The 25,850-nt window shown below is 47.3% G+C and overlaps 1 long non-coding RNA gene across 1 annotated transcript in view; it reads left to right on the forward strand.

Moving 5' to 3' along the window:
* The window catches only part of LOC137518299 (uncharacterized), a 41,935-nt gene extending 26,383 nt beyond the window's left edge, over positions 1–15,552 (forward strand). Inside the window, exons 3-5 of the long non-coding RNA XR_011020780.1 lie at positions 12,732–13,095; positions 14,813–14,987; positions 15,475–15,552. This is a non-coding gene — a long non-coding RNA (uncharacterized lncRNA). The remainder of the gene's footprint in view (positions 1–12,731; positions 13,096–14,812; positions 14,988–15,474) is intronic.
* Positions 15,553–25,850: the final 10,298 nt, after the last annotated feature.

Below are 25,850 nucleotides of genomic sequence, written 5' to 3' on the forward strand. Positions count from 1 at the left end.
TTACTACTTACTCTTACTGTACTAGGAGTCTAGGACACTCAGTCACTGTGTTCATAGGCTACTAGCTCCTGCGTGCGTGCACTCACTGTCTGAGTGTACACACACCCACACTCCATTTCCTTCTGATCGCTGATTGATTATTGTAATTAGTTAGTTCTACTTACTGTTACTACTTACTCTTACTGTACTAGGAGTCTAGGACACTCAGTCACTGTGTTCATAGGCTACTAGCTCCTGCGTGCGTGCACTCACTGTCTGAGTGTACACACACCCACACTCCATTTCCTTCTGATCGCTGATTGATTATTGTAATTAGTTAGTTCTACTTACTGTTACTACTTACTCTTACTGTACTAGGAGTCTAGGACACTCAGTCACTGTGTTCATAGGCTACTAGCTCCTGCGTGCGTGCACTCACTGTCTGAGTGTACACACACCCACACTCCATTTCCTTCTGATCGCTGATTGATTATTGTAATTAGTTAGTTCTACTTACTGTTACTACTTACTCTTACTGTACTAGGAGTCTAGGACACTCAGTCACTGTGTTCATAGGCTACTAGCTCCTGCGTGCGTGCACTCACTGTCTGAGTGTACACACACCCACACTCCATTTCCTTCTGATCGCTGATTGATTATTGTAATTAGTTAGTTCTACTTACTGTTACTACTTACTCTAACTGTACTAGGAGTCTAGGACACTCAGTCACTGTGTTCATAGGCTACTAGCTCCTGCGTGCGTGCACTCACTGTCTGAGTGTACACACACCCACACTCCATTTCCTTCTGATCGCTGATTGATTATTGTAATTAGTTAGTTCTACTTACTGTTACTACTTACTCTTACTGTACTAGGAGTCTAGGACACTCAGTCACTGTGTTCATAGGCTACTAGCTCCTGCGTGCGTGCACTCACTGTCTGAGTGTACACACACTAAATTTACTTGTGATTACTACTGATTATTGTAACTGCTAGTTGTACTTCCTGACTGTTACTACTTACTTACTGTACTAGGGGACACTCACTCAGTCACCTCACCAACCAACCCACTCCATTAAAGTACCCCACTTTTCACCCGCCCTTTTAAAAAACTTTTGTCTATACGCCCAAAACATTGAAGATGTCTGGAAGTGGCAGCCAGCGCGGTTTGGGCAAGGGGAAGGGCAGCAAGGGAATCAGGAGGAGAGGGAGCAGCATTGTGGCAAGCCGCGGCCGCGGGCGCGCCACCATGCACAGTTCCGCAGCAGCAGCAGCAGCGTCAGTGGCTAACATTCCTCCCATAGCCACTGGCCGTGGACGCCTTGGGCGCCGCCCAGCAGGAGCATCTGCAACTCACGCTGCAGAGACACAGCAGCAGCAGCGTGTAGCACCTGCTCCCATTTTCCTCCAGCCGGGTCAGAAACGTCCCATTGAGGAAAAGGATGCAGACACTGTGGTGCAACTCATGACGGAGGATGAGCAGCCCGCCATCAGCTCTGCATCCGAGGCCTCCACCCTCACCACCACCACCACCACCACCACCACCCCTGTTCGCAGCAGCCGCCCAGCAGGGTCTGGGGAGGAGGCCAGTTCACCGTCACTCGCCGACCTGTCATTCAGCAGTCTTTTGACCCCAGGCATCATGAGTAAATTGTCTGCTGTTGTTGGCGATCTTGAGGAGGAGATGCTGATGGGCACTTTGGGGGATGAGGGATTGGACAGCAAGACTGTGGCGACAGTCAAGCAGCCCATCCATGCATCAGGAGAGGAGTTTGGGGGGTCCTCATCCCAGCAGGACATGTTTCAGGAGGGGGAGGATGATGATGACCCGGTGACAGACAGAGACTGGGTGCCACCACCTCCAGGGGATGTCGTCCTCAGCAGCTCTGAGGAGGAGGAGGAGGATGCGCTTGTGGGCCTTGCAAGGAGGCGCATCATTGCAAGCATTGGCAGCGTCCCACAGCCTGCTGGTGTCTCAGGCTCAGCAGCAGCAGCAGCAGCATCAGCCAGTACCACCACCAGCCGCACCCAAGCCCCCCCCCCCAACCACCACAGGGAGACAGGCAGCAGCGCTTCCATGCCGTAGGGGGAAGTTTCTGTCACCAATCTGGCGGTTTTTCACCATGCCCACTGTGTACAGCAAGTACGCCACTTGCAACCACTGTCAGCGGAAGTTGAGCAGAGGTGCAGACCCCTTAAAGTTCAGCACCAGCTCGCTCATCAACCACCTTGCGGCTAAACATTTCCACCAGCATGAGGAGTTCCAGAGGCTGAAGGCATCTGCTGCTGGCAGTGGCACCACACCCATCACTGCACAGCCTTCAGCAGCAGCAGCAGCAACAGCAGCCACCCGCCCTCCTGCTCCTCCAGCAGCACCAGCAGGAGTGCGGAAACGCACTGCTCCTCCCCCCTCTGCAACTCCTGCCGCCGACACTGAGGCCTGTTCTGGCAGCCAGTCCTCAGTGGCCTCCTCTGCTGTGTCTGCTGATTCCCGTGTCAGCAAAAGGCCACGCCAGAGCCTTTTGAGCGAGTCCTTCCAGGGGGTGGTTAGGGCTCTGCCTCCCAGCAGCCGTCGCGTGCGGCAGCTGAACGGCTTGCTGGCACGGGCCATGTGCTCCCAACTCCTGCCGTACACGCTCGTGCAGGAGGGGAGCGACATTCGTGCGCTGCTTGCTTGCGCAGCCCCAGACTGGCAGCTCCCCAGCAGACACTTCTTTGCCCGCAAGGCCATTCCTGCACTGCACCGCTTTGTGATGGCCAATGTGGAGCGAGGGCTGGAGCACGCGGTTGGTGAAAGGGTCCACGTCACCATGGACTCCTGGAGCAGCCGCTTCGGGACAGGCCGCTACCTGTCCTTCACTGTCCACTGGGTCAGCTTGGTGGAAGGGGGTGAGGATGGGAGAGCAGCAGCGGGCACAGCAGCAGCAGCAACACAGTGGGTGGTGCCACCCCGCAGGGTCAGGGGAACTGCAGCAGGTTCCTCCGATCCTCTGCCATCCTCCGGCACACCTGGCCAAACCCCCCGCCTCGGCAGCAGCGTGAAGGCCCGCCACTGCCAAGCGCTGCTGCACTTGGTCAGCCTTGGGAAGACCAAGCTGACGGCAACCCATGTGTTGGCCAAACTCCAGGAGCAGGAGAGGATTTGGCTGACCCCCAGAGGCCTCAGAGTCGGAGAGGTGGTGGCCGACAATGGGGCCAATCTGGTTGCCGCAATAGACAGGGGAAACCTGACCTACATCCCCTGTCTTGCCCACGTGCTGAACCTGGTGGTGCAGAAGTTCCTGCGCACCTACCAGGGGATGGGCGAACTGCTGGAAACGGCAAGGAATGTTGTGCGTCACTTCCGGCGCTCGGCTGCAGCCTGTGCGAGCCTGGAAGACGTGCAAAAGGAGCTGGATCTGCCACGCCATCGGCTGATCCTTGACGTTCCGACTCGCTGGAACTCCACCCTGGCGATGTTGGAGCGTCTGGTTGAACAGAGGCACGCTGTCAAACAGTACCTTGCCCTGGCCACTGTTTCCGCAGCTCAGAGAAGGGACAAGACCAGCAACATCCCGTCCATCGTCCCCGATGATGACTGGAGGCACATGCAGCAGGTGTGCTTAGTGCTGGCTCCCTTCCTGCAGGCCACAAACATGGTGAGCAGGGACCATGCTATGTGGGTGCCCCTGGTTTCTCTGCTGAACAGGGCCCTCGATGCTTTGCTGGAACAGGGAGCGGCAGCCTTGGACCAGCAGGAGCGGCAACCAGCTGCGCAGTCCACCTCTGAGGGGGAGGAGGAGGAGGACTTGGTGGAGGTCCCTGACCTGGCTGCTGATGAGGGGGATCAGCACAGCGCAGCTGAGTTGGTGCGGGGGTGGAGAGAGGATGAGGCGGCAGAGGAGGAGGATGAGGACAGCACTGACGTCGATGTGCCAGCAGACGTGGCCCGCCTCTTCCCAATGGCAGCGCACATGCTGACGTGCCTGCGCAGGGACCCCAGGGTGATCCAGATGAAGCAGAGGGAGGACATCTGGATCAGCATGATGTTGGACCCACGCCTCAAGGGGAAGTTGAGCCAGTTCCTGCCGCCTGCAGGAGGAGACCCAGCGCAACAAATAAGGAGCTTGCAGCAGGCCCTTGTTGAGCGCTTGGAGGAAGCCTTCCCCCAGCCTTCCACCCCCACTGTCCAGCAGCCAGCACAGAGGCAGCAGCAGGTGCCTGCATCCAGCAGCAGCAAGCGCCCCACAGACCTGCTGTCTCTCAGCCACGAGCTCTACAGGACTGTAGAGGCTCCGGCAGCAGTGACTAGAGAGGAGATGCATGCAGCAGCATCCTCCTCCGGTCACAGCCAGCGCCTGACCCGCATGGTGGCTGACTACATGGGGTCGTACAGCGGGCTTGACAGCGATGCCCCTGTTGATCCCATGGAGTATTGGGTCAAGCGCATGGAGATCTGGAGCGAGCTGGCGCAGTACGCCCTGGAAGTGCTGTCCTGCCCCCCTTCCAGCGTGCTGTCCGAGCGCTGCTTCAGTGCAGCTGGTGGCGTGGTCACCGAGAAACGCTCACGTCTGTCTCACAAGTCTGTGGACAGACTGACGTTTCTCAAGATGAACCAGGCGTGGGTGGAAGGCGAGTTCCTGGCCCCTGTTGTCGGCGAGAGGGGGACATGAACTGGCTGCCGGAACCATCGTTGATGTGCCTTACCACCCTTTACCACCTCCTGGCTCCTGCTCACTAAGCCAGCCTGGTTCACTTTGACTATTACGTCGCCTGCAGCCACACATTTTACACCTACAGTGGGCTGCTGTGTACTGCCCTTCTGCTGTCTGTCTGTGTTTCCCACTGCCAGGGTACACAGAATTACCTTCTTCTGCTGCCACTCTGCCACCAGCTATTACGTCAAACAATAGCTATATTGGTTGCAAAACCAAAACCAAACAAACCATTAAAAAAAAAAAAGGTTTAATTTTTCTGAGGTGCCCGGGTTGAAAACTGTGTTGTTCCAGTTGTGTATTGGACACAATGTGGGCTGCACGACCGCTGTCTGGGACCTCCTGTTGTGTTTATTTACAGCCCTGGTATCACCGCTAGGTACCAGGGCTATTATGTCACGCTGCCTACCTGCTGCCACACTCACACTGCTCCTCCATACCTCCTCCTGCTGCTGCTGCTGCTGTCTGTCTGTGTTTCCCACTGCCAGGGTACACAGATGATTTACCTTCTGCTGCCACTCTGCCACCAGCTATTACGTCAAACAATAGCTGCTCGCCTACTCCTCCATTCCTCCTCCTGCTGCTGCTGTCTGTCTGTGTTTCCCACTGCCAGGGTACACAGATGATTTACCTTCTGCTGCCACTCTGCCACCAGCTATTACGTCAAACAATAGCTGCTCGCCTACTCCTCCATTCCTCCTCCTGCTGCTGCTGTCTGTCTGTGTTTCCCACTGCCAGGGTACACAGATGATTTACCTTCTGCTGCCACTCTGCCACCAGCTATTACGTCAAACAATAGCTGCTCGCCTACTCCTCCATTCCTCCTCCTGCTGCTGCTGTCTGTCTGTGTTTCCCACTGCCAGGGTACACAGATGATTTACCTTCTGCTGCCACTCTGCCACCAGCTATTACGTCAAACAATAGCTGCTCGCCTACTCCTCCATTCCTCCTCCTGCTGCTGCTGTCTGTCTGTGTTTCCCACTGCCAGGGTACACAGATGATTTACCTTCTGCTGCCACTCTGCCACCAGCTATTACGTCAAACAATAGCTGCTCGCCTACTCCTCCATTCCTCCTCCTGCTGCTGCTGTCTGTCTGTGTTTCCCACTGCCAGGGTACACAGATGATTTACCTTCTGCTGCCACTCTGCCACCAGCTATTACGTCAAACAATAGCTGCTCGCCTACTCCTCCATTCCTCCTCCTGCTGCTGCTGTCTGTCTGTGTTTCCCACTGCCAGGGTACACAGAATTACCTTCTTCTGCTGCCACTCTGCCACCAGCTATTACGTCAAACAATAGCTATATTGGTTGTAAAACCAAAAACCAAAAAACCATAAAAAAAAAAAAAAGGTTTAATTTTTCTGAGGTGCCCGGGTTGAAAACTGTGTTGTCCCAGTTGTGTATTGGACACAATGTGGGCTGCACGACCGCTGTCTGGGACCTCCTGTTGTGTTTATTTACAGCCCTGGTATCACCGCTAGGTACCAGGGCTATTATGTCACGCTGCCTACCTGCTGCCACACTCACACTGCTCCTCCATACCTCCTCCTGCTGCTGCTGCTGCTGTCTGTCTGTGTTTCCCACTGCCAGGGTACACTACACAGATGATTTACCTTCTGCTGCCACTCTGCCACCAGCTATTACGTCAAACAATAGCTGCTCGCCTACTCCTCCATTCCTCCTGCTGCTGTTGCTGTCTGTCTGTGTTTCCCACTGCCAGGGTACACAGAATTACCTTCTGCTGCCACTCTGCCACCAGCTATTACGTCAAACAATAGCTATATTGGTTGCAAAACCAAAACCAAACAAACCATTAAAAAAAAAAAAAAGGTTTAATTTTTCTGAGGTGCCCGGGTTGAAAACTGTGTTGTCCCAGTTGTGTATTGGACACAATGTGGGCTGCACGACCGCTGTCTGGGACCTCCTGTTGTGTTTATTTACAGCCCTGGTATCACCGCTAGGTACCAGGGCTATTATGTCACGCTGCCTACCTGCTGCCACACTCACACTGCTCCTCCATACCTCCTCCTGCTGCTGCTGCTGCTGTCTGTCTGTGTTTCCCACTGCCAGGGTACACAGATGATTTACCTTCTGCTGCCACTCTGCCACCAGCTATTACGTCAAACAATAGCTGCTCACATTACTCCTCCATTCCTCCTGCTGCTGTTGCTGTCTGTCTGTGTTTCCCACTGCCAGGGTACACAGAATTACCTTCTGCTGCCACTCTGCCACCAGCTATTACGTCAAACAATAGCTATATTGGTTGCAAAACCAAAACCAAACAAACCATTAAAAAAAAAAAAAAAAAGGTTTAATTTTTCTGAGGTGCCCGGGTTGAAAACTGTGTTGTCCCAGTTGTGTATTGGACACAATGTGGGCTGCACGACCGCTGTCTGGGACCTCCTGTTGTGTTTATTTACAGCCCTGGTATCACCGCTAGGTACCAGGGCTATTATGTCACGCTGCCTACCTGCTGCCACACTCACACTGCTCCTCCATACCTCCTCCTGCTGCTGCTGCTGCTGTCTGTCTGTGTTTCCCACTGCCAGGGTACACAGATGATTTACCTTCTGCTGCCACTCTGCCACCAGCTATTACGTCAAACAATAGCTGCTCACATTACTCCTCCATTCCTCCTGCTGCTGTTGCTGTCTGTCTGTGTTTCCCACTGCCAGGGTACACAGAATTACCTTCTGCTGCCACTCTGCCACCAGCTATTACGTCAAACAATAGCTATATTGGTTGCAAAACCAAAACCAAACAAACCATTAAAAAAAAAAAAAAAAAGGTTTAATTTTTCTGAGGTGCCCGGGTTGAAAACTGTGTTGTCCCAGTTGTGTATTGGACACAATGTGGGCTGCACGACCGCTGTCTGGGACCTCCTGATGTGTTTATTTACAGCCCTGGTATCACCGCTAGGTACCAGGGCTATTATGTCACGGCGAGCTGCCTGCCTCATTGACTGCCTGCTGCCACACACTCATCCTCCTCCTCCTGCTGCTGAATTTACCTCCTGCTGTCTTTGTGTTTCCACTGCCAGGGAGCACATACAATGGCGCTTCCAACATGCGTGCGCCCACCAGCTATTTGTTACGCTCAAAAATAGCTGCATTTCTTTAAAAAAAAATTGAAAAGAGAAATACGTGAAGAAGAAGAAGACGATATTGAAAAAGAAGGAGAAGGAGAAGATGAAGATGAAGAAGAAGATGAAGAAGAAGATGAAGAAGATGATGAAGAAGAAGATGAAAAAGAAGAAGAAGATGAAGAAGATGAAGAAGAAGAAGATGAAGAAGAAGAAGATGAAGATGAAGAAGAAGATGAAGAAGAAGAAGAAGAAGAAGAAGAAGAAGAAGATGAAGAAGAAGAAGAAGAAGAAGAAGATGATGAAGAAGATGAAGAAGAAGAAGAAGAAGAAGATGAAGAAGAAGAAGAAGATGAAGAAGAAGAAGATGAAGAAGATGAAGATGAAGAAGAAGAAGAAGATGAAGATGAAGAAGAAGAAGAAGATGAAGAAGATGAAGAAGATGAAGAAGAAGAAGAAGAAGATGATGAAGAAGAAGAAGATGATGAAGAAGAAGAAGAAGAAGAAGAAGACAATATAGAAGAAGAAGAAGAAGATATAGAAGAAGAAGATCTAGAAGAAGAAGAAGAAAGATAAAGAAGAAGAAGAACAAGTATATACAGTAACACTACTGAACAAAATTAAGGACACAACTTCTCTTTCCACCTTTTTTTTTAAAGGAACATCCCCACATAATCACTTGCTGTTGTTACTTGGAAAAAAAGATGTTTCTTGCATCATTCACCCTCAAAACAAGTGTTGGAAGCTATTTAAGGCCAATTCGAATAGTCAGCTCGAATAGTGAGCTCGAATACCGACTCGAATAGTGAGCTCGAAGTCCGAGGTCGAATCGAATAGTAAAAATTATTCGACTCGAATATTCGACTGACCTCGAATAATTTACTATTCGAATTCGACCAAACTCGAATTTTAAAAAGGGGTATTTGAGCATCACTACTCCGCAGCTGATCCATAGTTTGGCTATACAACAGCCAAACTCCTTTGCCCAGTTTAATCTCTTGGCACACCATAGCTGCAATTTTTACACCCAGAGGCGTAACAGTAGGGGATGCAGCCCCTGCTCCCGATATTAGGGCCGTGCTGGAGGGCAGGAGGGGTCGCAGCATGAGGAGAGAGCTGGCCACCTACATCGGCGGGGAGGGGTGACAGACCCCCCCTCCCCTTGGGCTCTCTCCTCAACGTGCTCCCCACCTACAATTATCAGTGGCAGCGGCAGGGTGATACAGTGGGATGCGAAAGTTTGGGCAACCTTGTTAATTGTCATGATTTTCCTGTATAAATCATTGGTTGTCATGATAAAAAATGTCAGTTAAATATATCATAGAGGAGACACATACAGTGATATTTGATAAGTGAAATTAAGTTTATTGAATTTACATAAATTGAATTTACAGAAAGTGTGCAATAATTGTTTAAACAAAATAAGGCAGGTGCATAAATTTGGGCACCACAAAAAAGAAATGAATTTAATATTTAATAGATTCTTCTTTTGCAGAAATTACAGCCTCTAAAGGCTTCCTGTAGGTTCCAATGAGAGTCTGGATTCTGGTTGAAGGTATTTTGGACCATTCCTCTTTACTAAACATCTCTAGTTCATTCAGGTTTGATGGCTTCCGAGCAAGAACAGCTCTCTTTAACTCACACCACAGATTTTCAGTTATATTCAGGTCTGGGGACTGAGATGGCCATTCCAGAACGTTGTACTTGTTCCTCTGCATGAGTGCCTTGGTGGATTTTGAGCAATGTTTCGGGCCTTTATCTTGTTGAAAGATCCAGCCCCTGCGCAGCTTCAGCTTTGTCACTGATTCCTGGACATTGGTCTCCAGAATCTGCCGATACTGAGTGGAATCCATGCGTCCCTCAACTTTGACAAGATTCCCAGTCACTGCAGTGGCCCCACAGCATGATGGAACCACCACCACATTTTACTATAGGTAGCAGGTGTTTTTCTTGGAATGCTGTGTTCTTTTTTTCCTCCATGCATAACACCCCTTGTTATGCCCAAATAACTCAATTTTAGTTTCATCAGTCCACAGCACCTTATTCCAAAATGAAGCTGGCTTGTCCAAACGCTTTAGCATACCTCAAGCGGCTCTGTTTGTACAAAGGCTTCCTCTGCATCACTCTTGCATACAGCATCTCCTTGTGTACAGTGCGCCGAATTGTTGAATGATGCACAGTGACTCCATATGCAGCAAGATGATGTTGTAGGCCTTTTGTGCTGGTCTGTGGGTTGACTCTGACTGTTCTCACTATTCCTCGCTTCTGTTTATCCAAGATTTTTCTCGTTCTGCCACTTCGAGTCTGAACTTGATATATGTTCAATATGTTCCTAACTGTGGAAACAGACAGCTTAAACCTCTGAAACAGCTTTCTGTATCCTTACCCTAAACCACGATGGTGAACAATCTTTGTTTTTAGGTCATTTGTGAGTTGTTTTGAGACCTCCATGTTGCTACCCTTCAGAGAAAATTAAAAGACAAAGGAAACTTACAATTGACTCCCTTAAATACTCTTTCTCATAATTGGATTCACCTGTGTATGTAGGTCAGGGGTCACTGAGCTTAAAGTGAACCTAAAGTCAGGGGAAAAAAAAGAGATTTACTCACCCAGTGCTTCCCAGGTGGCCGCAATAGCAGCATAGGGGGCGATATGCAGGCTGGGAATGCGAAGAATCACTCGCGTTCCCATGCCTGTCGGCCGGTGACGGCCAAACCGGAAGTGTTCGCCGGCGGGTCCTGGACCATCGGAGCGGAGCTGCGAGGGCACCAATCCGCTGCAGGGGGCTGATGGAAGCCCCGGGTGAGTAAATCTCATTTTCCCCCCTGACTTTAGGTTCACTTTAACAAGCCAATTTGAGTTCCAATAATTAGTTCTAAAGGTTTTGAAATCAATAAAATAACTATAAATTATGCACCTGCCTAATTTTATTTCACCTCTCAAATATCACTGTGTGTGTCTCCTATATGATATATTTAACTGACATTTTTTATCGTAACAACCAACGAATTATACAGGAAAATCATGACGATTAACAAGGTTGCCCAAACTTTCGCATCCCACTGTACCTCCCTGCATTCCCCCGCCAAAGTTTCCTCTAAGTGTCTGACGCTACTTCCTGTTTAAACAGGCGCTGAGAGGAAAGCCCGAGGTGAGGGGGGGGGGGGACTCCCCCCCCTCCCCGCTAATGTGCGGCCACGCTTTCCTCACATGTTGCGACCCCTCCTGCCTTAGAAAATGGCACTGAGCGGGATCCGTGGGTGTGTGTGTGTGTGTGTGTGTGGGGGGGGGGGGTAGGGGGTGTTGTTTGGGGCTGTGATTTTTTTTCTTTGCAGGGGGGCCCGGGGATTTCTAGTTACGCCCCCGATTACACCCTCACCCTGGGTGCAATTTAGCCTAGAAACTCTCCTGGCTGATATGCCCATATGGGTGTTATCAGCATAAACGCTTGTGTCCCTCTCAGACCAGGGACCAGGTCAGCAGCAGGTTTTCTATCCAAAAGAAAGGAGTCCTGTGGCTGGAAGCAGGAGAGCGGGAGTAGCTGGCTTTAACTGTAGCCATTAGTGTCCCAGCACTGGCTGAACTGCCAGAGCTGCAGGCACCTATGGGCTGAGCAAGACTCTATCCCTTGAAAGGGAGAGTCTCCTTCATAAAATCAAAGTTTGTGGCGATAAAATCACCACGCTGTCCAGCTTAACCACAGTGGTGGCTGGGCAGTAAGAAGCAGTGCTGTAGCTGCTGAAGGAAAGCACAGGAGACCCTTGTGTGAAGTAACTAATTCTTTAATAAATTGTACGATCAATATGATTGTATCAGAGCAACTGATACAATGTATTAAATAATTAGTTACTTCACACACCAGTCTTTCTCAGCCCATAGGTGCCTGCAGCTTTGGCAGTACAGCAAGTGCTGGGACACTAGGCTCCTTTTACACCTGATCTGCTGCGTTTGGCATGCATATGCGTTTCTACACATTGGTATGCGTTAGTGCACGTTAGTGCGCGTTTTTCCCTGAAATGTAACAAGAACCTCTTTGATACAATCCCCACACACTGGCATCTGCAATAAAGAGTACTGTACTTGTAATGTATATGCATGTGCAATACAAGATGAAAGTATGGGAGCGCTGGCACTGCAGTCTATACACTCTTGTCAAGGTGGGAGGGGGAGGGAGTGGCTCTGTCACACACAATATAGGTATGGATAGGTGAATCCCCAGCGTGCTCAGGCAGTAGTATGTCTATATCAGCAGAGAAGAAGGCTGCCACCGTAGAATCGCGTAGCGCGAAACGGCCGTCAGGCTCCTTTCCCTCTGCACCCACCGCTCCACTACTGCGTCCACCTTTGGGTATGTGTCCTCACCTTGTCGCAATGTTTGTACGCATGTTTTAGCATGACATTTATATTGGAATAAATTGAAAGTGAATGACAGCAGTGCCGGCGCTTTTCTCCTTCTCTGCTAATGTATATGCATGCCAAACGCAGTAGATCAGGTGTAAAAGGACGGCTACAGTTAAAGCCAGCTACTCCCGCTCTCCTACTTCCTGCCACAGGACTCCTTTCTTTTGGACAGATAACCTGCTGCTGACCTGGTTCCTGATCTGAGAGGGACACAAGCATTTATGCTGATAACACCCATATGGGCATATCAGCCACCTTATCAGGTGAGATCTGTCTACGACCGGCTGGTCCCCTTTGATTATCAGAAGTCTGAGTACGCCCTCCGTTTTTTCACACCCCCTGTCCTATACAGATTATCGTTGTATGGCATAATGAAGATGACCAATTAAGAGTACTATTGGTTCTGTAAGTGCTATTCTGCCTCTCCTAGAATACCATTACTGCCGTCATTATGGGTATCCCTGGTGCCATCCTGAACTTGAAGCAGGTGAATTGGGTGCCTGTTAATTTGGGGGGTTCCGATTCACCTTATGCAAATTAGTATATAATTACAATGTATGTTATCTCTTTTCAGCTGAGCTCCCTTGACTGGGATCTGGCCGTACACGGGGTGCAGTTGATGCCCCTGAAAAGCATCAGCCAGGATGGGCAAGTTAGTGAGAAGTAGGATGAGAACTCTGTGTCGGGTACAACTACAGAGGACCCGCATATGTTTTCCAGTAGTTGGACCATCTAATACTGCAGATAATGGGACTCCTCCTCTGCCCCCACCTCAAGAGGCTTCCAGGCCTTTGTGTGTTGTCTGCATGGAAGACCTCAGGCCTGGCGAGCCTAATAGGACTCTAGTCTGTGGACACCAGTTCCATTCTGCTTGCATTGCTACCTGGCTGACTACCAACAGAGTTTGCCCACTGTGCCGCCATTCCATCCCTTCGACAGTAAGTCCTTACGTTTTTCTGCTTTATTGCTAGTAGGCTTTGTACTTATACATTGTATCTTTCTGGAGTATTCTCTATCAGTCCTCATGCCTGCTATATACAGTATCCATGTGTGTGGGATAGGGGATCCCTGTGGCCAGATCCATCTACTACTGGCAGCTGTCATGTCTCCTTTAATCATTAAGCCCAAAGGGAGATTTCATTTGCATGGCAATCAGAACTGTATCAGTACTGGTGCCCTGAAAAGCTACTGAAAGGAATGTTAAAGTGAAACTCCAGCCAAAGTTTTTATTTTTATTTTGGTATAAAGCTAGGTACATAAGCTAGATGACGATCGGCTGAGGCAGCCGTTCAGGGCCCTCTTGGCCAGGGGTATCAAACTTAAAGAGAACCTGTACTGAGTAAAAATATTTAAAATAAACACATGAGGTAACTTCAAATGAACATTACATAGTTACCTTGCCATCAGTCTCTCTCAGAAGCTCACCATTTTCTGCTGACAGTGATCCCTTCCAGTTCTGACAACATTTTGTCAGAACTGAAATATATCAGTTGCTGTCGGTTATATATCAGTTGCTGTCAGTTACAGCTGAGAGGAGAACTGATGTGTCCATGTTTCCCTATGGCTCAAGTGGGCGATGTTACAGTTTAACTGTGTGCTGACCAGAAAGCTGTTATGGGTAATGGCCATTTTCCAAATGGAGGACGGAGAAATCCATTGATCACAGTGGACAAACAGGATGCAGGAGAGGAAAAAGAGATTGAGAAGTAGACTACACAGGAGGTAAGTATGACTTGTGTATGCTTATTTTGACTTTTAATTTTCAGTTCAGGTTTTCTTTAAATACGAAGTGGGCCAAAAAAATTCAATACTGGGACCAAGACTCAGACCAACTTCAATGTCTAGTAGCCACCTCCCTCCCTTATAAGGTTCCTTAGTGTCTAATGGCCCCATTCACTCCCCTATACAGTTCCCTGGTGTCTAGTGGCCCTCCTTCTTCCACTATATATTTCCCTGGTGTCTAATGCCTCCTCCCTCCCCTATACAGTTGACCTGGTGTCTACTGGTCCTCCATCCCCTGTACAGTTCCCTGGTTTTTATTGGTCATCCCTCCTTCCCCGGCCTATACTGTTCTCTGGTGTCTAGTGACCCCTCCATCCCTTATACAGTTCCCTGTTTTCTAGTGGCCCCCTCCCTCCCCATATTCAGCTCCATGGTATCTAGCGATTCCCCTCCCACTCCTAAATAGTTCCCTGGTTTCTATTGGTCCCCCCTCATACCGCTACACAGTTCCCTGGTGTGTAGTAAACCCCCCATCCCCTATACAGTTCCCTGATGTCTAGTGCTTTCATCTTAACAAAACGACTATAAAGAATTTTCGGCTAGCATCTTGCCTTTGGCCATATTTTATCTTGATCCTTTTCTGCTCCACTGCCCTAATCTGCAGAAGGGGGAGGAGCTGCCCCCCCCCCCTCCCATGTTTGCTATGGTTATGCCACTTACTTTGAGACTGTTAAAAAAAATATTAATTCTTAATAAACAATATGTACCGCAACTTAGACTATGTTTTAGACTTTGGCACCTTTTGTGATTGAGTTTGACACCCCTGCTCTAAATTAATATATTTTTTATTTTATTTTTAAATGTTGAAAGTAAATATGACAGATCCTTGTGGTTCGATTGATAGAACCATCTTATACAAATTCTCCTTCTCAGCCCCCACCTCAAGAGCCTGACAGACCATTATGTGTCATCTGCTTTCAAGACATCAGGCCTGGCGAGCCAGAGGGGACCCTGGAGTGCGGGCACCAGTACCACTGGGCCTGCATTTCTAGGGAACGGAATACCAACTGAGTCTGCCCACTGCTCACTAGCCATCACATTCCTGATGGTAAGTACCAAAATGTTACTGCTTTATTTCTGGTAGGCTTATACATTGCATCTTTGTGCCGTTTTCTTTTCTCTATCAGCCTCCGTGCAGCTGAGAGGCAGGAGCAGCGATGATGAGTAAGGCCTCGTTCACATCATTTAGTGCAGATGGCTGTGCGATCGGAATGGAACATGTACGATCACACGCCATCTGCGCTACTATGCACTGCAGATCCCATTCACTGCAGTGAATGGATCTGCGCTGTGATTCCCGAAAAATGCATGCAGCAGTGCGATAGTGTATTGTACTGCTGCGCAGCGCATATGATGGGAACGGTAGAAGGGCTGCCCTTCTACCGCTCTTGTGTGTCGCACACTATACACGCTGCCTAATGCGCACGGCAGCGCGTATAGTCTATATGAGGCCTTATGGCTTCAGAACAGCATAGAAGAGACCAACCTGCTTATCTTCATGGCCAGGCCACTAACTGTGAATTTTGTTTCCACAGATATGATTACATTTGTGTTACCAGCTAGAAGATCGGTGGACAAAAAAAATAAAGTATTCAAGGCTCTTAACAAAATGACCCTGATGAGTACCAGATTCCTTATCTCTGACTATCTGTGATTAACCGGACATCCAGTTCTAGCTTTGATGTGAAGTAATGCTATGTACGCACCATACCATACGATCTGAATTTCGATTGATTTTTCGATTTTGTGATAGTTTTTAAAATGTTTTTTTATTTGTTTTTTCGATTGATTTTCATAGAACTGAATGAAAATCAATTGGAAAAATGATTAAAAGAATTGAAAAATCGATAGAAATTCAGATCAAACATGTTGGAAATAATCGATCCGGTAGGTAAATCTGTCAGAAAATTGTATGGTGTGTACCTAGCATAAGTCCCATAATTCCATACCCTCAGGCTGGTGTCACACCAGAAACCAGCGCTTGACGCACCGCATTGCACTGTCAAAATCAGACCTACAGGGAACACCGCACCAAGCAGGAAGTGAAAAGCGTGTGACGCACACTATCCTGTTTCAGGTATGCGGAAGTTTATTGGTTAAATACACTTCTTCGCAAGCGCACCGCAACGTCATGTAGGTGATTTTTTAAAAAAATCTATGCAACGCCATAGAATACCATGACTTCTGGGCCGACGCACATCGCCGCAGCGTTAACGTAGTTCTTGACCTGCGTCGGGGATGCGGTGAAAACGTCACTTCCGTTGCGCCATAACATTGCACGGCATTGGGGTGCGGTAAAACACCACACCACCCCGGTGTGAAAGGGCCCTTATTTCCAGCCTGAGCACTGCGTCCGGTCCTATGTTAAAAGAGAAGTTCCACTTCTATTAAAGGGAAACAGCATTTCCTCCAGTTTGGCTCTATATTCTGCAAGGAATAATCGGATTTGGAACATTACTTCATATCACACACAGGCTAGGTGTACACATAACATAACATGAAAAGCTACCTTTTATGTCATGTTTCATTTTATGTTGTGGGCATTTTTGCTGCATTTTTGCTGCGTTTGTGTTAGCATTTTTTTTACCGCAGAATCGTTTTTCAAGCGTTTTGCCTGCGTTTTTCTTTTCCATTTTATGCTAATGAATAGGAAGACAACAGGAAGCAGAATTACATCACAAAGCAATGTTTTAAGCAAAAACGCATAGAAAAACGCGTGGAAAATGCTTGAAAAATGCACACCATTGTTTCCATTGACTTTCATTATGTGCATTTTTTATGTGTTTTTTAATATTACGCAACAAAACATGCATTTTTTAAAAACGCATAGAAAATGTATATGCGTTTTTATAGGCGTTTTTTACAGCGGCCAATAGACTTCCATTAGCGGGAAAAATGCAGCGTTTTACGCCAAGCTAGCGTTTCTGCTATGTGCACCTAACCATATTGTCTCAGGGCTCATTCACACTAGAGGCATTTTAGTCATTTTTTAAGCACTGGCGATTTTTCAAAATCACCCTGAAAGCGCTTACACCATGAATCTCTATGAGACTTCACATCCGAGCGGTTTGTTTCCGATCCCCTCAGAAAAGCGGTGCATGGGCCATTTTTTAGGCAGTTTTGCCTCAATGGAAAGTATAGGAAAAACGCAAACGCTCACAAAATCGCTTTGTGCAGCGATTGCGTTTGCGTTTTTAAGAATACAGTAAATACATTGTATTTATTCTTTTCCGGATCAAACAGTTCACTTCCTGACTGATGTCAGGAAGTGTAAAAACGCAATTACTCTGCAAAAGCGCTTAGAAAAGCAAACAGCGCGCAAGTAATCACCAGGAATCGGAAAGAAAAATCGAGTCAAAAAATACCAAACGCGGATGGCCACGCGAATGGGATGCAATGTGAACAAGGCCTCAGGGCCTGTCTCCACTTGTCAGTTTTTCTGTGCATTTTCTGCACAGGAAAACCGTAACCAATGTTAATCGATGGGTTAATTCACACCTGATTACATTTTTCACATGCAGAAAAACAATTGACAGGAATGCAAAACTGTCAGATAACCATACCTCCCAACTTTTTGAGATGAGAAAGAGGGACACTTAAGCCACGCCCCTGCCACACCCCTGATCACGCATACCATAAAGATTTCATAAGAAAAGGCCTTATCAGGCCCTGAACTGTGCCACACTGAGCTCTCCAGGCTGCTGGGAGATTGTTCTTTGCAGTCTGAATATAACAATGGGATATTTCAATAATGATCTGGATCATGAGCGTAAATGGGGGACAGTTAGTGACAGCCCAGAGGTATGTGAGGGCCCCCTAATAACCTTCCCTTATTCTGATACTCCAGACAAGGTGTGTCTGTGGGCAGCAAGGTGGCATAGTGGTTAGTGCTCTTGCCTTGCAGCGCTGGTTGGAATCCCAGCCAAGGGCACTATCTGCATGGAATTTGTATGTTCTCCTTGTATCTGCGTGGGTTTCCTCTGGGTACTATGGTGGCTCACATACCCCAAACAACATACAGATAAGTTAAATTGGCTTCCCCCTAATATTGGCCCTAGACTACGATACATACACTACATTATACATACATAGACATAGGACTATGGGAGGGATTAGATTGTGAGCTACTCTGAGGGACAGTTAGTGACAGACAGACAATATACTGTGTACAGCGCGCGTACGTTAAAAAGGGGCGCTGGGAAAAAAGGGCGCCGGGTTTTTAACGATAAGCATGGATAACGTTTAAAAATGTATTGTACTATATTTCGTTTAAAATTAATGTTTTTTAAAGTTATAAATCATTAAATAATGTGCATTAAATCGGCAATTGTAAAAACGTTAATCTTTCGTTTAAATACTGAAACGTATAATAACGTTAAAAAAAATAATTTACTAAGTAACCCTCCCTGTACCTACCCCTAACCCCTAGACCCCCCTGTTGATGCCTAAACCTAAGACCCCCCCTGTTGGTGCCTAAGTAACCCTCCCTGTACCTACCCCTAACCCCTAGACCCCCCTGTTAGTGCCTAAACCTAAGACCCCCCTGTTGGTGCCTAAACCTAAGACCCCCCTGTTGGTGCCTAAACCTAAGACCCCCCTGTTGGTGCCTAAACCTAAGACCCCCCTGTTGGTGCCTAAACCTAAGACCCCCTGTTGGTGCCTAAACCTAAGACCCCCTGTTGGTGCCTAAACCTAAGACCCCCTGTTGGTGCCTAAACCTAAGACCCCCTGTTGGTGCCTAAACCTAAGACCCCCTGTTGGTGCCTAAACCTAAGACCCCCCTTTTGGTGCCTAAACCTAAGACCCCCTGTTGGTGCCTAAACCTAAGACCCCCCTGGTGGTGCCTAAACCTAAGACCCCCTGTTGGTTTTTTCGTTTAAAAATAATGTAAAAAAAAAAAAAAGTACTGTTTTTCGTTTAAAAATAATATTTAAAAATGTATAAATCATTAAATAATGTGTAATCATGAGAAGCAGTAATAAAACATTAAGTCTCCGGGCGCCGCTTTTAAAACGTTATTTTTCACCGGCGCCCTTTTTTCCTATCGGGCGCCCATTAAACGATATTTATTATAGGAGTGAATGGCGGCGCCCGATTTGTCCACTAGCCTCAGGCGCCCGAATTTACTGTTTCCGTACAGCGCTGCGGAAGATGTTGTCACTAAATGAATACTAAATAATAATTCATTTGTTCTGGGTGTGAATATCCTGATGGCCACACTTGTTTAATGACCTTTGGAAGATATGCACCCAGGCTGCGAGGGTCACCAAGGGGAGGCAAGGGAAGGCATGTGAACATTAAGGGGGCCCCCATCTATATTTTGCTGGGGGGCTCCCGGTCAGGGGCATAACTAGAGGGGAGCAGCACCTGTGATTGCAAGAGGGCCCAGAGCTGTGAGGGGCCCCCAACTACTAACCTTCCCCTTCTCCAATACAGGGGACTATACTTTTGATCAGGTGTTTTGTGGCTACACATTTGTTTATTTGTGAGCTGGGCCTCGAGGCCATGGAGGGCACTAGGGGTAGGCAAGCAGGGCTGGATTTACCATAATGCACTGCAGGCACGTGTCTACAGGCGCCTGATAGTGGAGAGGCGGCTCACTCCCTTCCCCGAGCGCTTCCCTATGCAGAGTCCTGCTGAGATCTCCCTTCACTCGGGGGCACCTTTAGCTACTTAATACTGAGAGTACCTCTGACTACCCAAAGCTAAGGGACACATGTAGCTACCTATGATGAGCAAGGGAAGTAAGGGAGAAGAGACAGCTAGGACAGCCAGCACACTAGCAGTACGGTTCAGTGGGGGTTTGTAGGTTCATGGAGGGAGGAGTCTAGGGTGCCAGGATATCTGGGTCTATAGGCTCCTGTGAGGTAAATCCGGGCCTGGAGGCAAGGGAAGGGGTGTAAACATTGAGGGGGCATCATCAAAGTTTTGTTGGGGTGCAAAACTGTAGTAGTTACGCCACTGCATATCATTCATCCTAACTTTTACTCTCACTTTTGCACACTAGTAAAAGAGTTTTTAGTGAGTGATAAAATGCTTTATTATAGAAACATGAAATATTTCCGTGCAATTATGCTGCAACTATCTTTATGTGAGCACACAAATCAATAGCAACAGTGTGTTTCTTCCAGCTTGGGCAAGCCTATGTGTAATCATAAAATAAGCACTTGCACTGACTTGGCAGCGAGAGCGGAATTCCAGCACTATCGCTGAAATATTTCAAAATATGCTCGAAGAATAGATTCCATTGTGCTGCCACATTAATATATCAATTTCCAATTACTAAGAAAACACCAAAGGGAGTGGCAGAGAGGCTTGAATTAAAGAGACCCTGAAATAAACCTTCCTTTGCTTGACCTAAACAACACTTTAGGCCCCTTTCACACCGGGATGTTTTCATTGCGGTGCATTACCCTTTTTTACCGCAGAATAACACTAAAGCAATGAAAGCCTATGGGAATTTCATACCTGCCTCGGTGCAATGCAGCGGAGGTATCCGATCTGACGCAACGACAACATAAGATGATAAGATAGCAACATTAGGGTGTTCCCAATGTTCCTCATGTCCTCAGGCAGCAGCATTATGTGTTATTTCTCCACCTCCCCACCCGAATGCAACATTAGGCTGCCCCTCCCCCCAAGATAACAGCATTAGATGGCCTCATTGTTCCCAACGTCATCAGGTTGCAGGATTGGTTGTCAAATGCAGCATTTGTTGGCCCCTCCCCCCACAATAGCAGCTTTGATGGCCTAGTTGTTCCCCATGTCTCCAGGTAGCACAATTGGGTGGTGAATGCAGCATTAGGTGGCACCTCCCCCTTCCCAAAATAGCAGCATTAGGTGGCCCGATTGTTCCCAACCCCCACAGGTATCAACTTTGGGTGACATTTGGCCCCAACCTAAATGCAGCATTAGGTGGCCCTTTCCCCCAAGATAGCAGCATTAGGTGGCCACATTGTTCCCTAGGTAACAGCATTGGATGGCATTTGTTCCTACCCATCCTACCCAGATAGTATTGGGGTGTCTCTGAATGGGCCCCACTTCACTGCACAGTACACATAGCAGAACACACTCACCTGTCTGGCCATGCTTGCTCCTTATCGGTGTCCTTCCATCACCATCCCCACTCGCACCTCTTCCCCATTAGCATGTACATACTGTAATTTGTGGACTATAAGACTCACTTTTTCTCCACCAAAAGTGTGTGTGTGTGTGTGTGTGGGGGGGGGGGGGGGGTGTTAGTCACTGCGTCTTATAGTCGAGATGCAGGGAGTTCCTGACTTGTGAACGTCTGCCAATATGAACCTCCAACCTGCCACAATGTCGGGGACTCCCTGTACTGTACCTATGCAGAGGAGGACATAGGGGGCAAACAGAGGACACAGGGGGACACAAAGGGGCATAGAGGTGGACAGAGGAGGACACATGGGGGACACAGGGAGACACAAGAGGTACAAGGGGACATGAGGTACAAAGGGGGAATAATCCACAAGATGCCCCCTCACTATGGATACACCAGGATTAGTATATATATATATTTTTTCCCCTCGTTTTTGTCCTCTAAACCTAGGTGCGTCTTAAGGTCAGGAGCATCTTATAGTCCGAAAAATACGGTAATAATCATGTACGATGATTATTACAATTATGCAAAATTTTCGCAATTACGACCCTATGTAATTACGATTTGGACATTCAATTCATTTCGTATAGTCCATTCATAATTTTGCATAATTTTGCTTAATTTCTTGCCAACTTTGTTATGCTATCATCACCAACATTGCTATGTATGTTGAGGAAAAAAGTGGGAGCAATTCATAAAAATAATTTTTCAAAAAGACCGTGTAAAATCAATTTTAAAACTGCAAAGGAAAAATGTTTTTTTTTTAAACTCAGAGAAATTAGTTTAAAAAATATTTTTACTTTGAATTTTTAAAATCGATTTTCTCAAAAACCACAAGGACTTTTCGAAAAATGTGTTCTTTTTTTGTCTTGTTCCCACTATCTTCCTTAACATACATAGCAATTTTGGTGACGATAGCCTATATAGGGGCTTTGCTATTAACTGCAAAAATCTGCATGAAATTACTCGAAAATTAAGCAAAATTACAGTTCCTGGTTACGTTTACAAATGAAATTGCAATTTTTCCTGAAATTTTGCATTATGAAAATTTCAAATTGTAATTCACAATCATGATGCAAAATCGTTATGTGAAATTTCAGGAAAAATCGTTATTCATTTCGTTTGTGGAAAATTTTTGCTCATCCCAAGTAGTCTGCAGCTGAAGGATGCCCCGGAGGCAGAGAACATTATTAACTTGGGAACCAGGGGCGTAGGAATAGCCATAGCAGCTGCCAGGTGGTACTTGATGTATTCACTATTAACTTTCTTCTGTTCCTCCATCCATCGCATTTATATAAGTGCCCATTGACTATATGCAGTGTAGATTGCATGGACATTTAAATTGCCCAGCTAACTCATATCCATACGGTAGGGGCAGGTGGCATTGCTTATATGCGTTTCCACTGAAGCCAATGCACAGCATTTCATTGCACAAGAATTGGAAGAGGAATCATAGCCTATTCAAATGAATTAGCCATTTCCAATTTGGGTGCTGGTAAAAAAAATGAGTGCCTACTGCGTTTTTTTCTGGAAATTGAGTCCGAATCCCCATAGTCGCGCATTGGGCACGGTTCTTGGATTCAAATGCGATTTCACATCAGTAAGGGTTTTTGCTTTGGATATGCACTTGGCACTGAAGTGGAAAAGTAACTTAGGTACTGTATTCACGCGTCAATTTTTCTGTGCATTTTCTGTATACCAATTAGTGGGCTAGTTCACACTTGAATGCGCTTTTCACATGCAGAAAACCAAGTGACAGCAATGCAAAGTTGACAGATAACTAAAGCAAAAAAAATGGCGTACAGAAAAACTGATGAGTGGAGACAGGACCTTAAAGAGAAACTCCGACCAAGAATTGAACTTTATCCCAATCAGTAGCTGATACCCCCTTTTACATGAGAAATCTATTCCTTTTCACAAACAGACCATCAGGGGGCACTGTATGGCTGATATTGTGGTGAAAGCCCTCCCACAAAGAAATTCTGAGTACGTACTCTTGGCAGTTTCCTGTCTGTGAACCCTGTTGCATTGTGGGAAATAGCTAATTACAGCTGTTTTCAACTGCCAAAACAGCATACAGCAGCTACATCACTTGCCAGCAGTAAAAATGTCACCATGTGATAAATGTCAGAATATAAATCAGGGATTTAAAAGATTTTACAATGGGCAAACACTGACTAAATCATTTATACATAATTATTGTAAAAATGAAGCACTTTTTTTACTACATTATTTTCACTGGAGTTCCTCTTTCAAGGACAACTATCGAAGTTAACTTAAATTCTAAATACCACATATATTTCCAGTAATTGCTAGCAGTAGCAAATAGCAATACAAAGGTTTTTTTTTTCATCTTTTCATGATTTATGTGAAGAAAATGACATTTACAGAGAATAGTTTTCACTGTGGGCATTACTATGGAGGACTGTGTCCAGCACATCCAGCATAGAGAAACAATGTTCACTGGCTGTAATACTGTGGGGAAAAAAAAGTGTGTTCAGAATGGTAGAAACCATAAATATAGCTTCAAATGTGTGCAAATAATCATCAGCTGCAGTATGCTCCTGTGTCTCTCTCTCTGCCACGCAGTGTAACATAAACAATTTACAGCCAGGTTACAGTTCAGCTCTGCCTCCCCCTCCCCCAATGCAGACACAAAATAGTTACAAACAGCTGGTAAACAAGGCATTTTTAGACACAGGCTGTGCTGAGAGACCTCTGAAATGTTTTCTAGTGTTGCTGGCTAAAAGCTCTAAGGGCCGGTTCACACTTGCGGTTCTCTGCCAAACGGACCGGATGACCTGACCGGATCCGGACCGGAACCGTACGGTTCTGATCCGGATTCGATCCGGATCCGGTCAGTTTGCATCAGGTGTTCATCAGGATGCGATCCGGATCCGTTTGGCAAAAGATAGTAGAAAAGGAATAAAAATGTTGGGGTCTGGGAGGTCAGCAGAAGGTGGACCTGTGGAATCAGGCCCTCCGCTGTTTAGCACTCACCTCCACCTCCGACATACTGCCAACATCTCCAGCACGTTTAAAATCACTGCTGCTCCACTCCAAAATGCTTGCCCATGTGTCCCCATCCAAAATCGCCGCTTCAATACGCATAGGAAGTGGGGTAGAACATCCGGATTTTTAGCCAGTGTGTTGTGCGCTCTCCGGTTCTCATAGCTTTGTATTGGCCGGATGGTGCAGTCCGGCTCCGCCCCGGATATGGCTGCCGGAGGAGCCGGACCAAAAAATAGCGCATGTTGGAACGGACGCCGGAGTCCGGATCCGGCCCGGATCCGGTCCAGCTCCGGTCCGGCAGAACGGACGCATGTGAACGGACGCATAGGCTTTCATTGCTATGCCGTGCGTCCGTTCCGTCCGTTCTGCAAGCGGTCCAGCTCCGGCACGGCGATTCCGGACGGCCACCGCTAATGTGAACCGGGCCTAAAGGTATGTGGGGTCTATAGAAAAACAGTTTCTTTGATAGTTCCTCTTTAAGTGTCATGCGTCAGCACTGAGCTCAATCCTGTGGGCAGCCTTGCAGGGAACCAACTCTGTAAATGCTTGTCGCTCTGATATATCAGAGCAATGTATACTGTTGCTATAGAAAGGTGAGGGAGGAAAACAGCGCAGAACATGACAAAGTGGTTTCCAGGAAGGGTAAGGAGGGTACCAATACCCAGATAAGATCATTTGGGCACAGGGATCGGCAGGAGTCTAATCGCTGCCTGTGTTAAAGGACCACTATCGCGAAAAAAAGTAAGCAGTTAAAATCTGACAGAACCGACAGGTTTTGGGCAAGTCCATCTGTAACGATAGGTGTCAGCAACCAGAGAGAGAATCTGATTCTTGGCGATCTGCAGTATCCCCAAGAATGCAGATATACCTGATTATTGGGGATCTGCAGAATCGCCAATAATCAAATATGTCTAACCTCTAGACACCTGAGTGTGTAAGTGTTTTGGTGCAACAGTAACCTTTGGACCACCGGGGTAGTAGGTGGTCCAATAAGTAGAGAAGACCCTACTGCAGTTAAGGACACCTGGAGAGGGAATCCCTGACTGATCAGGAGCAGTGTCCCCTCTGTAGAGCAGGGGACCCCTGCGGAAAGGCTGGACACCCTGCGGGGGGTGACAGCCAGAAGGTCAGACAGGCCGGGTCGGCAACAGAATATCAGATATGCAAAGTACAAAATCAGAGATCAGAAGAATAGTTAGGAAAGCTAAGGGTCATAACAGATATCAGAACAAGGCCTAAACTCTGAGGTGTGAGGTCCGTGATCTCAACACCCCGGAACCATGCTAGAGAATAACACAGATGATATACAGAATTCCTAGTCTGGGGTGTGAGGGCCGTGATCTCAACACCCTGGAACTATGCTAGAGAATAACACAGATGATATACAGTATTCCTAGTCTGGGGTGTGAGGGCCGTGATCTCAACACCCTGGAACTATGCTAGAGAATAACACAGATGATATACAGTATTCCTAGTCTGGGGTGTGAGGGCCGTGATCTCAACACCCTGGAACTATGCTAGAGAATAACACAGATGATATACAGTAACTGGCTAAGTGTGGATTCCCAGGTCCTCCTGGTTCCACCACACTGAAGGATCTGACTAAGGTCTGAGTGCTAACACATAGGCATTCGCAACGCCAGACAACCAGCAACTGAACAGCAGGAGATATACTGTATATAGTAAAGCGCTCCACAGCGCTGCCCAGCTCCCATCAACCAATCACTGACTGATCAGGGATCAGCTGACCGCTCTGATCAGCTGATCTTCCTCCTATTG

Source organism: Hyperolius riggenbachi, chromosome 5 (genome assembly GCF_040937935.1).
Source record: "Hyperolius riggenbachi isolate aHypRig1 chromosome 5, aHypRig1.pri, whole genome shotgun sequence".
Taxonomy (NCBI): Eukaryota; Metazoa; Chordata; class Amphibia; order Anura; family Hyperoliidae; genus Hyperolius; species Hyperolius riggenbachi.